Source organism: Carassius auratus, unplaced genomic scaffold, assembly GCF_003368295.1.
Source record: "Carassius auratus strain Wakin unplaced genomic scaffold, ASM336829v1 scaf_tig00035103, whole genome shotgun sequence".
NCBI lineage: Eukaryota > Metazoa > Chordata > Actinopteri > Cypriniformes > Cyprinidae > Carassius > Carassius auratus.
The window spans coordinates 131,679-144,898 of NW_020526203.1; the positions used below are offsets into that span (position 1 = coordinate 131,679).

Here is a 13,220-nt window from a genome sequence, read left to right on the forward strand (position 1 = left end):
ATGGTTCATCAGCACAATGTCCTGAAGGAGTGTGAGAAGTTTCAAAACAGCGCCACCTAGTGGTGATCTTCTTTTTTTAAATGCTTATAACTTTGGGTGTGGTTGACTTATTTTCACGAGACTCATCAAATTGGACTCCTGAAACCTTACCGAGTCCTATGATACCAAACATGCTAGGTTTTGCCTTTCGGTTTGTGTAGCGTTGTGATTTAGCGCTTAAAAAACATTTGGCTATATCTTCGAAACCGCTTGTCTGATCGAGACGAAACCACCGTCAGAAGTTCGGAAACATAGGTCGATAGCTATACGCCAATGCCCAAATGCCAAAATATTGATAGTAAGGGGTAGTAATATTCAATCAAAGTCAAGAGTCAGTCATTTTTTACGTGCTTTTTCATATAAATGTCTATAACTCTGAAGTGAATTGAGATATTTTCACCAAAATTGACACACATATGTATGGGCTCACTCTGAGCACACATAAAAAAAATGGTGGGACTGAGCCTCTTGGTGGCGCTATAATAGAACAAAACATGAAATTCTCATTGACTTCAATACAGTTTTGTGAAATAAAATGCTATACTAAACAAATGCATTGGTGTAATATTACGAAACTCAGAATGTGCCAACAACACCATCCCCTGAAGGTATTCAAAATATTTTGAAACAGCGCCACCTAGTGGTCAAAAGTTATAACTCAATTTACGTAAAGGCTAATAACTTTTGAATAAATCTGGCTATTGACATGACGCTGGTCTTTGTAGATTCCTTGGGTCAAGTCGAGAACATAGATACAAAGTTTTCCTTATTTGGCTGAACTTCCTGTCCGCCATTTTGATTAATGTTGAAAACCTACTTTTTCGAACTCCTCCTAGACCGTTTGTCAGATTTTCACCAAATTTGACGTGGCTCATCTTCAGAAAATGCTGGCAAAAAGTTATGGATTTCGTGTCGACATACGAAACGGTTCTCATTTAGAGCATCAACAAATCTGCTTGAATGGTGCCAAAATGCATTTGAGGCTGTATCTCTGCAAAGCTTTGACATATTTGCACCAAACTTTGTATGTGTCATCGACACCTCACACTGACCGTTCCAAACTAATTTGGTAACAGCACCACCTATTGGTTACACGTGATAAGCGAATAAATCCTATTACTAGTTGTTGTGTTGATTGTTTTCAAGCCATTTTGCCTAAAATAATCTTAAAACTGTCTAAATTACTCATTCCTGCCGTTCGTCTGAAGCTTGCTTCTGTAGTGCTTGGCCCCGTTATTGCTGCTTGCAGCTATATTTTTAGTTGTAATAGTTTGTAGGGTAAAACAGACTTCCTTTCTGTGTTGATGTTTCATGTAATCGCACTTTGTGAAGTTGCACTAAAAGAAATCTCTAAGAGAAAGACTGTTACTAAATTTTTTAATGTTCATTTATTCCTATTATGAAGACAGCTCACAAAGAGGAGTCTTCACCTAAAAACATACACAGCCCAACAAACTAGCAACAAACTGAATGACCATCCAAAATCTTAACAATATGTCTAAATCTAGGGATATATGGAAAAAAAAAGTGTGTCAACAATATTGTGATTTTTAGACCAAAAAATCTGCTGGCATGCAAAAATACTTTTAGTGCTGCTATTTACACATATTATGAGAACAGTATACTGTTTCACCTGCCACAGAATTCATTACCAGTTTATTAGGGTCAAAAGGAAGTTATGATAATAGTTCAAAATCCTCAGCTTGTACAACTCTTTCATGCTGAAAATCCCAGATTCTGGTGCTTTTAATCTTTTAGTAAATCATTTAAAATGACATGATACCTACAAATGGTCAGAAAAAAATAAGGACCCACTTTATATTAAGTGGCCTTAACTACTATGTACTTACATTTTAATTAATAATATAGTACAATGTACTTATTCTGTACATACATGTTTTTACATTGTACTTAGAAAAAAAAAAAAAAACTACATGTAATTACATCTGTATTTACATTTATACATTAACAGTGTATTTACATTTATAATTACACTGTTGACCCATACTTTACACCTTAACCCACTCTTAAACTTACCCATACCTCCAACCCTCTCCCTAACCTTACCCCTATCGCAACTCAATAGCAGCAAAAGTGTTTTACAATACAATATGAACACAATAAGTACATTGTACTTATTTTTTATGTAAGTACATAGTAGTTAAGGCCACCTAATATAAAGTGGGAACAAAAATAAAACTGCTTGATAAGCATGAAGCTTCATCTGTATCCCCAAAACAATGTTTTGTGTTCTAGATATGAACATTTACACCAATAAAAGTTAAGTGAACATTAGAAAACAACATGCAATCCTCGGGTAAATAATCTGAAACATAGATCTGTCAAATGATAAAAGTTCAGTCATACATTTAAAAAGTTTTCTGAAGTAAAGAAATTGTGTTTGTCACAAACACATCCAAAGAGTTTTCCATTTATATAAGAAAAATATTTGGCTGCATTAATGATCAGAAAGAAAAAAATATATATGTTTATGAGGCTATTTGAAAGAAATTACAAAATAATACAAAATAATAAATAATAATAATTTGAAGTCGTCTCCAACGCGTAATGGTGCAATAAATCACGTCTGCCATGGCACTCGATTAACACTTTATTTTATGCAGAGTAGAATTACTTACAAACACTGCTGCTTGCATTTACTTATGTAAATTGAGCTCATACGTATGCAAGCAACATTAAACATGGTGCTAATAGCTGAACATGACAAAATCCATCACAAACATCCACACCTGCAGGCATGCACGGTTGAAAAACTATGTGGGTTCTCCTGATTGTAATTCTCATCCACTGGTTTACCTGTCTTACTCATATAGCCTCCACAACTACCGTAAGGCCCTGTCTATGCCCCCTAGTGTGTAGGTGGAAGAACGTAACCCCCATGCAACTTACCACCAACAAATAACATAACACATATCAAAACTGACTACCACACATTGTGTACAATTTTGCCAATAATGTTGTTTAATGAATTTCAGAAATTGATAATATTTTCCTGAGGTAGGTTTAGGTACAGCATTGGGTGTATGGGGATAGTAGTTTGTACAGTTTAAAAACCATTATGCCTATGGAGAGTACTGATTTTCTCAAATGCTTTGATTTTTTGGCTGAATTATATCCTGTTCGCAAAAGGGCCACTGCAATAAAACATTAAGGAACAAGAGTTCATAATTTGACACCTGGATTCATAAACATCATATTTTCTTCTAACAGGTAATCTGCTTTTCCACTGTATTGCACCTCGCCGATACAATGCTTGTGACAATGCTTGTAATAATACAATAAGTAGCCTAACCAGTACATAGTGTAAAAATGTGTTGCATCATATATTTTGTGTTGTTACAATAAGGCAACTTGTTATAAACAATAACATTGTTGCCTAACACAGTAGGTTATAAATACCACATAATCTTGGAATAGTTATACCTGTCTTATGAAATACTAACAGTGTAAATACCTTTAATTTCCCAAGTCATTACCCCATTATTCCCCACTTGTTTCCCTTTACCTACACGTACGTTCATCTTTAAGTTATGATCATGCGGAAAATTGTGGATTAGAATAGGTACCTTTTAGTTATAAAATACCTACAGTATAAATGCTTTATAATTTTGCAGGTTATTGCCCCTTATCCCCAAACGTTGCATATTGTTCACTTATACCTATGAGAAGGTACTGTGGAGGTACTGTACTTTATAGTTACAAATAGTTATGCTATAAATTATATTTAATTTCACTGTACATTGCGTGCTGTAATCTATATTGTACCATCTAAGCCCTTGGATATATTTTTTATGAAACCTGGGAGTTTTCTGTTTTTGAAAATCCATTCTACCCAAACTTTTAAGCTTCAAAATTTTAATTAAGAAATTGATGACAAAGTCTATAAAGAAACTAATTAAAAAGTAAACCATATAAACTAATTTAGGTTTTGTTTACACGTAAGTTTCAGCTACATCAACTTTAGGTGAGGTGAAAGAAATCTTTCAGGTTTTAATAAAAAAAAAATCTTAAAATGTTTTTCATAGTTGAACAAAAGTCTTATGACTGAAATGACATGAGGGTGAATATGTGATGACAAAATTTTAATTTCTGGGTGAACTAAGTAACAAAAAAAAAAAGTCTATATAAAATTGGCACATTATAAAAAAGACACTTTTGTGTGTCTCACCTCACATGGTACACGGCTGGGTAGAACCAGTAAAGACTGATTTGTGACCAGAGCACCACTAGACAGTTTCTTCTGTATTTTCAGCTTCTGGAGTGATAGTCCATCCTCTGCTGCTTCCTGTCCACCTGGAGAAACACACTATATTACTGAACATTCCCGGTTACTTGACTGTAACCTTGTTACCTGTGAAAGCGGAATGAGATGCTGCGCTGCTCAGCGCATTTGGAAATGTCTTATCCGTGACCAGATGTGAATAATGTGTGTAACACGTTGATAGAATTGACCCGGTGGTATCATAGCCTCGGTTTATGATGTCATCGGGGCACGCTTTTTCAGAAATGCCCAGCAGAAGTTTCCAAGCTGCCAGACTCTCTGATAGTGGTACCGATTGTAATGCTTCCTTTTGAGGGGATGTTAGATGTTCCATGTCCTGAATGAAGGCAGGAAACACTGGAACATCTAATACCTTGTTGGAAACCACCTCCTCCCGAATTACACAAAGTGGCGGGGATGGAGGAGTTTTGTGAGGGTAACGGGGCGGGGTGAAAAGCTCTCGAGCGCGCACCATCATGTGAGGGACTACCCCCACCAGCAAGGGCGCCAGAGCATCAGGACTTCCTCTTCTTATCAAGGACAGTCCTGATGTCTGGCCTGGGAGGTTGCTGAGCACGGCTAACCTGTCCCCAATCCCTACGAGGGGGAGCACGGTTCGCCACGCTCTGCTTTTTAACCTCCCTGGTTTTTGAAGGACCGGGCTGAGGATGGGTGGCTGATGACCCCTCCCTTTGAGTGCAGTGAGGAAGGAACTGAACGAACACTTCTACATGTTTCTTCACCTCCCTAAACCTGTTGACAACCATATTAACCGAATCGCCAAACAGGACCGATGGAGAAATAGGACAGTCTAAAACAAACAAACGTTCCCTCTCCTTAATGCCCGTAAAATTGCTGACTAAAGTTGACATCGATTGGCCAATGGCACGAGCCGTCTACTTGGTCGCACAGAGAGACAAATCTGTGGCCCGATGAAGCTCAGAGAACGCTTCCTCGTCAATTGTACTGCCCACACTCAAGTCAGCCTGGTACACTGCCATAACACTGCCATAGTGTGCATCGCAGCACAAGCCTGACCTCTGAATATCCCCGCGACTTCGCATCCACGATAGTTGAAAAAGTAAACGTTGAGGGGTCAAAAATGTCAACGTTGCTCCATAACTTCGATAGCTCATCATGGAGGTCCTCGAAAAAAGGGGAGAGAATGATGTTGTGGTCTCTCTCTCTTACCACCCGACAGAAACCTATCCTCCAGCTTACTACGTTTGGGGGTGTCTTGTTCGCGTAGCTAGTCAAGCTGCAACCTGTCCACCACCCGAGTAACCACCTCGAGCAGTTGGGCTGCTCATGGCCCAAAGACCCAAGAGATTTGTCATCCTCTTCGTGAACCGAAGCAGCACCGGAGCGCGCTTCGAGATCATGAGAGAGGATGCGCAGATCCGGTGACACTCGTCACTCGTCCTTCATGCAAATCCGCACAAGAGCCATCCGATGAAAAGGTGGGTGCAGTCTGAAAATAGTTCAGAAGAGCACGAAGCATCTTCACTGAGAGCAGTTCACAATGCTCGCACTCACCTGTCTCTAAAGCCAGAACCGCATGCTCTACCCCCAAACAAACAAAACAGTACACATGTGTATCCAGCTTATACATAGGACGAGAGCATGGAGGAACACAACACTTACCATTTCGTTGACTCATCCTACGAAGATCTGTAGCTGACGAGAAGAATCTTCCTGATGCACACATTCACAGAATGCAAAAGACTTGTTGATGCACCTGTGACGTAATTATTTATATTCTTGTGTTATATATTACCGAGGATATATTACCACCGGGTCAATTCTATCGATGTGTTAGACACATTATTCACAGCTGGTCACGAATTAGACGTTTCCCAATGCGCTGAGCAGCGCAGCATGGAACTGAAGCTTTTGAAAGGGAACTACTGCTTATAATTTGTAAGGAATTGTACATGCTAACACCGTTAGGCCTGATATATCAGGCCTGATAGACATTGAGGCCCCATTCATGCTAAGGAGCATTTAGGTGTATATGTATACATTTTGTATTGCATAGGCCTTTCATCCACATGGATCCAGCATTTTGGGAGAGTGAAACCATTTTTTTGGAATCGGGTCCAAGAGTGGATAAATCTGAAAAATGCCACCCTTGTGTTTTCACATAGACAGCGAATCCATATATTTTCTGAAATGATGACATCATCAACCCATGTCTCGCCCCTAGTCAGACACTGTTACATCATGTGACAACAAAAAAAAAAACATGAACAAACACTGAATGATTGTCTATAAATGAATGATTGAATGATAGGTTATCAAATAACTAATAAATTGTCCCATGTTCATTTCAATCAATCAATCAATCACCTTTATTTATATAGTGCTTTAAACAAAATACATTGCGTCAAAGCACTGAACAACATTCATTTGGAAAACAGTGTCTCAATAATGCAAAATGATAGTTAAAGGCAGTTCATCATTGAATTTAGTGATGTCATCTCTGTTCAGTTTAAATAGTGTCTGTGCATTTATTTGCAATCAAGTCAATGATATCGCTGTAGAAGAAGTGACCCCAACTAAGCAAGCCAGAGGTGACAGCGGCAAGGAACCGAAACTCCATCAGTGACAGAATGGAGAAAAAAACCTTGGGAGAAACCAGGCTCAGTTGGGGGGCCAGCTCTCCTCTGACCAGACGAAACCAGTAGTTCAATTCCAGGCTGCAGCAAAGTCAAATTGTGCAGAAGAATCATCTGTTTCCTGTGGTCTTGTCCTGGTGGTCCTCTGAGACAAGGTCTTTACAGGGGATCTTCATTTGTATACTGAATGCAAGGTTTATGCCCATAGTCCAAGTTTTCTTTTCCATTTTTATTGTTTCTCTATGGCAGAGTTACTGTGCCACATACTGGTCTGGCATGTATACTACATAGTTTTGTGTCGGTTTCATGGATTCTTGAGATGAGGGGAAAAAAGATTGGATAGGGAAAGCTCTGGCTTCGTGTCAACGTAGCCTTAGTGGCGGGTTATGACATTTATTTCTGTTCATCAGAACATACTTGACTACTCAAGCAGTGTTGTGACTGGCTTGCCAAAGGGCACTTTTAAAGTGCCCCTATTATGGATTTTTGAAAATTACTTTTCACACAGTATATAACACAGCTGTACTAAAACATCCTGCAAAGTTTTAAATCTGAAAGTGAACTGTTTATAAAGTTATTGTCTCTCAAAAAAATGGTAGACACTGAATCAGTTAAACAAGTTGTTTTTAAAATTAATCCCAAGCCGTTTCATGTTGATGTCAACATGAAACATTAGCATATTGGCCACCCACTTGTTGCACACGCATACCTGGGAAAACTCCCTCAAACACGGTAGTGGATTCCTGTGGATAGCATCATGTTGAGGAGTTGAACCGCACTGCACTGCACTGTGAGGGTAAATCCGTTTTTTTTTTCTGTTTGTTTGGGGTTTTTTTACTGCCAAAGTAAGAGGATGTGAAGAATCAACCGTTAAAGTTCAAACAAGTGCTTGAGTAAAAGTACAGATACATATTATAAAACAGGGCCGTAGCTGGGGTTAGCGGGGCCCCAGTGCAGGTTGTACCAGTGGGCCCTGTTTGAAATTGTTTAATTTGTATGTTCATTCTATTTATTTATTTGTGCTATTTACAAAATGTTTAAACTTGTTAAAGTTTGTAGGTGTCCAGGTACAGAAACCAAATAATACATTGTAAAATAGCACTGCATAGTCTTCAGTGTAACATAAAATATACAGTCAAACCAAAATGTATTCAGACACCTTCAACATTTCTCACATTATCACAGTTTATTTGCTATAGTTTAGAACATGATAATAAATGAATAAAATAAAAAGCTGTATGAAATAAAGCCAAGTATAAAAATAAGTAGCTTCTATAATTTTAAATCAAGACATTATCAAGTTGTCTTCACTAGGTGTAGACTGGGGCACACAAGACTTACCTATGGGTTTTTATTAATAGGTGAAGTTCCTTCTTTATGTCTTTCATGTAAAGTTAATTTGACTATTATAATATTTTGTTGAATTGTAATTTTTATGATGCTGCTAGAAAACACTTTTATTCAGAAATATGCTTGAATATTTGCATGGAATATCAAGAACTCAGAGTTAAACTATGTCAGAACAAATTCATCTTGATAATGTCAGATAACTTTGATAGGGCTAGTACAGTATATAATGGATTACAATCAACCAAAACTTCAGACAACTATTAGTATACCAATATTTACACAACTATCAATACTTTGTTGACCAATTACCAAGCAATGTTGAATTTTGTTCAGTGTGTGGTTAATTAGCAATAAAAAAAAATAATAAAAAAAAAACACTTAAAACATGGTCAGATCAACATTTTTGGTCCCAAATAGTTTTTATAAATTTCACTGGTAGTCCACAGTATGTAGAACATTTGGGTATAATATTTCACAGTTCCCTTTATTTTGCTGTCCTTACTTAAATAAATGAACTATAGTGTCCTGCACCCACTAATGCATAATCTGGTGTCTGAATAATTTTCGGTTTATTTTAATAATAATTTTAATTCTTGTTAAAACTACAAAGTAGTTCAGTCGAGAGCAGTAAGTGATTTTCTGTCTTTCATTTTCTTTGATTAACACTCAAATTAAAATTAAGCGTGGTCACTTTAAGAGACAATGCATCCATTATAATGGTACAGATCTGATTTCTTTCACCACTGTTTACTTTCACTTAAGACATAACCGATCATTTTCGAACATACTTTCCAAGACAGGTTATTTTACATCATTTTGTATGTATTTGTTGGTACAAGAATATGTAAATTCAGTGTTCAATGGCTTTGAGACGCTTCTCTCTGCATGTGCCCTGTGCGCACAGAACACCACGTGCCGGTTCAGGTTCAGGTGCAGGAGGGTGCAAAGAAGAGCTTGGTTTGGTGTTGCTATTCATGAGACACGGCTCTTTGATTGCACCGGACATGGCGCGAGTACTCAGTCTTGTGTTTGAATGCTTTAAACTCTTTTGAATGCTTAAATATGAAAGGCTTAAAACACTTGCAACTTGCAACTGTCTTGAGCGTCGTTTTAGGCTGGCCTCAGCCAGTCGGTTGAGATCGCTGGGGCCCCCCACACTCAGCTGTGGGTCCCTATAATCGTCATCACCTTTCACCCCATTAGCGACGGCCCTGTTATAAAATATTACTCTAGTAAAATTAAAAGTACTCCTTTTTCAATTTTACTCAAGTGAAAGTACAAACGTACATGATTTTTTTATGTACTTAAATAAAAACGTACTGATAGATTTAACAATTTTATATAGGCTACTTAATTTAATTTTATATTAGCACATATAATCCTACTGCTAAAAATACCTGGGACTTTCCCAAAATAACCACTATAAGGAGACAAGAAATATTTTTGTTGTTGATATGGACTACGATGACTAGAGTAATGTTCAGTGTGAAGCTTAAACTGTGATGTACCTGAGAGAAAACAGAGATGACCATCTCATTTTCACCAGTGAGAAAAAAAGTGTTTTAAAATGTGTTGTTTTGCAGAACATTACAATTATATACAGTATTTACAGTTACATTTACATTTATTCATTCAGCAGACGCTTTTATACAAAGCGACTTACAGATAAGGACAGTGGAAGCAATCAAAAACAACAAAAAGAGCAATGATATATAAGTGCTATTGGTGCTTTTCCACTGCATGGTACGGTACGGTTCGGTACGGCACGGCACGCTTTGGAGCTTTTCCACTGCATGGTACGGTACGACTCGATTCGGTACGGCTCAGTTATGGTGCATTTCCACTGCATGGTACGGTACGGTACGGCTCGCTTTGGCTCGCTTTAAATGGTACCACCTCTGTTGAGGTTCCAAGCGTACCGTACCGATACTAAAATGTGACATAAAAACATTGCAGATCACTGATTGGTCATGCAGAATTGTCACTACCAGCGTCATTGTATTTGCGACACGAGACACTAAAATCCGCTAGATTTAAATAGCCAGACAACAGCCAACGTGGTAGCACCTGTTTTTAGAGTAAAAGAATTTAAATTTTTTCAAAAAAAAATATGGCTGAATTATAGTCAGTGGATGAGGTGCATACGTTGGTTGCCGAGGAGCGGATCCAGCGAGAGCTGGATGGGGCGACACGGAATGAAAAAGTGTTCCAAGAAGTAGCACAGCTCTTAGCCGCACACGGCTACCACCGGACCTACAAACTGTGTAGGGACAAATTAAAAAAACTGAAAAGTGACTACCGAGCAATAAAGGATCACAACGGCCGGAGTGGTGCAAACAGAAGAACGTGGAAGTGGTTCGACCCAATGGACGCTATCTACGGAAGTCGACCTGCGAGCAATGGGAGAGAGGGTGCCCTGGACTCGGCCACCTCATTGTTGGACAACACAATCGAGGATTGTATATAAAGTTGTGTACAATATATTAAGTTTGAAAGTTTCACTTTATTGACCATCTATACTGTAAAGCTTTATTGTGTTTTTTTTACATGTATGCCTATTCAATTATTATTTAAATGTTCTGGATTTGTTATTGTTGCTAGTTTGATTTGTGTTGCTGTAATTTGTGCATTAACAAACATTGTACAAACTTTTTCTATTTATATACTACATCTGGGGAGAAACAATGTGAAAGCATGTGATGTTCAGAACATGGTAACTATAATAATTATCAAAGTGGGAAGAGATGCACCCCGTTTGGCCAGGAGTGTTTTTAAATTTATTATACTAACTTCAGGCCTTATTATCATGTCATATATAATTGTGATGTTCTGTAAAACAACAAACTTTAAAATAATTTTTTCTTACTGGTGAAAATCAGATGTTCATCTCTGTTTTTCGTCAGGTACATCACAAGTGTAAGCTTCACAGTGAACATTACTCTCATCAACATAGTCCATATCAACAACAAAAATATATCTTGACTCCATATAGTGGTTATTTTGGAAAAAATCCCAGGTATTTTGAGCAGTAGGATTAAACTGCCTGTGAAAACATCTATCTTTCAGTACTTTTTACTTAAGTACATAGAAAATTGAGTACTTTTGTACTTTCACTTGAGTAACATTGAAAAAGGAGTACTTTTACTGGAGTAATATTTTATTATATGTATCTGTACTTTTTCTCAAGTACTCGATTTGTGTACTTTGTCCACCACTGATGAAAATATGACTAAAACACTTAATGTTACAGATCATATATATAGACTAAGCTTACCTAATCCTTTTTTTATGTCGTTTTGAAAGCCTGCACTAAAATTAGATATATCGTGAAATCCTGTTGCTCACCATAAATGCATTATTGCTAGCTACTGTAACTTTGATTAGTTCACACTGTAGATCATGGGGTTGTTAATGATTAGTTCTTTCATAAATTAATCGATGATATGTGATAAGCTTTATTTTAACTCTCAGTTTTTTGTATTTTTTTTTTTCTTTTATTTTAGCAAAAACATTTAGGACAAAAAAATCACAATTATAACTTTTTTTTCTTTGTGTCCAGGCAAGAGGAAATGGACCATACACCATCAGGAGCATCTTGCTGTTTTAAGAGAGATTCAAGGTGGCTGACAGTCAACAGCAGGATCTGAACCGGGCACAGAGGGAGCTACATTTGCAGATGGCAATAGATGAGGCCCGGAAAGCAAGGGAGCGGGAAGCGCCTTAAGGAGGGAGGAAAATGCACAAACGGCTGCATTCAATCAAGCCTTTCTCAACGTCATGGGGATGCTTGTACAGGCGATGAGTAACAAAACAGAACAGTGACAGAACTGACAAGACAAGAACAGAACTCTCTGCCCAACTAAAACCTCCCTAGTCCATACTTCACGGAAGTAATTAATTTTTAGGGCCCGAGCACCGATGGTGTGAGGAACCTATTGTATCTGCTCTGTTTATTAGGGCCCGAGCACCAAAGGTGTGAGGACCCTATTGTATCTGCTCCGTTTATTATTATTAGGGCCCGAGCACCGAGGGTGTGAGGACCCTATTGTATCTGCTCCGTTTATTAGGGGCCGAACACCGAAGGTGTGAGGACCCTATTGTATCTGCTCCGTTTATTATTATTATTAGGGCCCGAGCACCGATGGTGCGAGGACCCTCTTGGAATTGCTCTGTTTATTATTATTAGGGCCCGAGCACCGATGGTGTGAGGACCCTATTGTATCTGCTCTATTTATTAGGGCCCGAGCACCGAGGTGCGAGGACCCTCTTTTATCTGCTTTGTTTATTATTATTATTAGGGCCCTAGCACTGCAGTGCGAGGACCCTATTGGAATTGCTCCGTTTATTAGGGCCCGAGCACTGCAGTTCGAGGATCCTATTGGAATTGCTCCATTTATTAGGGCCCGAGCCCTGCAGTGCGAGGACCGTATTGGAATTGCTCCGTTTCTTCTTCTTCTTCTTCTTCTTCTTCTTCTTCTTCTTCTTCTTCTTCTTCTTCTCTGTAATGGATCGCATTTTTGAGGGCCTAAACATGCTCCAAAACTCATGAAACTTTGCACACGCATCAGGACTGGCGAAAATTTACATCTGATATAGGTTTCAGATTTTTGTGCAGTTTTTGCCATTTCCATGCCTCGTATTTTGACGAACTCCTCCTACAGTTTTAATTGGATTATCTTAAAATTTGGTGAGGGTCATCATAAGACCTTTGTGATGTTAAATTGTGAAGGTTTTGAGTTTTCGTCAAGGGGTGTGTCCCTGGTGGCCTGACAAAATTTTATGTTTCGCCGTGAAACAGGACGTTGCTGTAACTCAGGCAAGCAATGTCCGATCTTCCCCAAACTTCACACGTGTGATAGGGTGTTCTGTTCTGAACAAACACCCATGATCAAATTCAGTTTTAGTCATAGCGCCACCTGCTGGTAACAGGA

The 13,220-nt window shown here is 38.3% G+C and overlaps 1 protein-coding gene across 1 annotated transcript in view; it reads right to left on the minus strand.

Moving 5' to 3' along the window:
- LOC113081810 (phosphoinositide 3-kinase adapter protein 1-like) overlaps positions 1 to 4,357 on the minus strand; it is a 113,695-nt gene extending 109,338 nt beyond the window's left edge. The window contains exon 1 of the mRNA XM_026253753.1: positions 4,229 to 4,357. The gene's annotated coding sequence lies outside the window, so the exon portion shown is untranslated. The remainder of the gene's footprint in view (positions 1 to 4,228) is intronic.
- Positions 4,358 to 13,220: the final 8,863 nt, after the last annotated feature.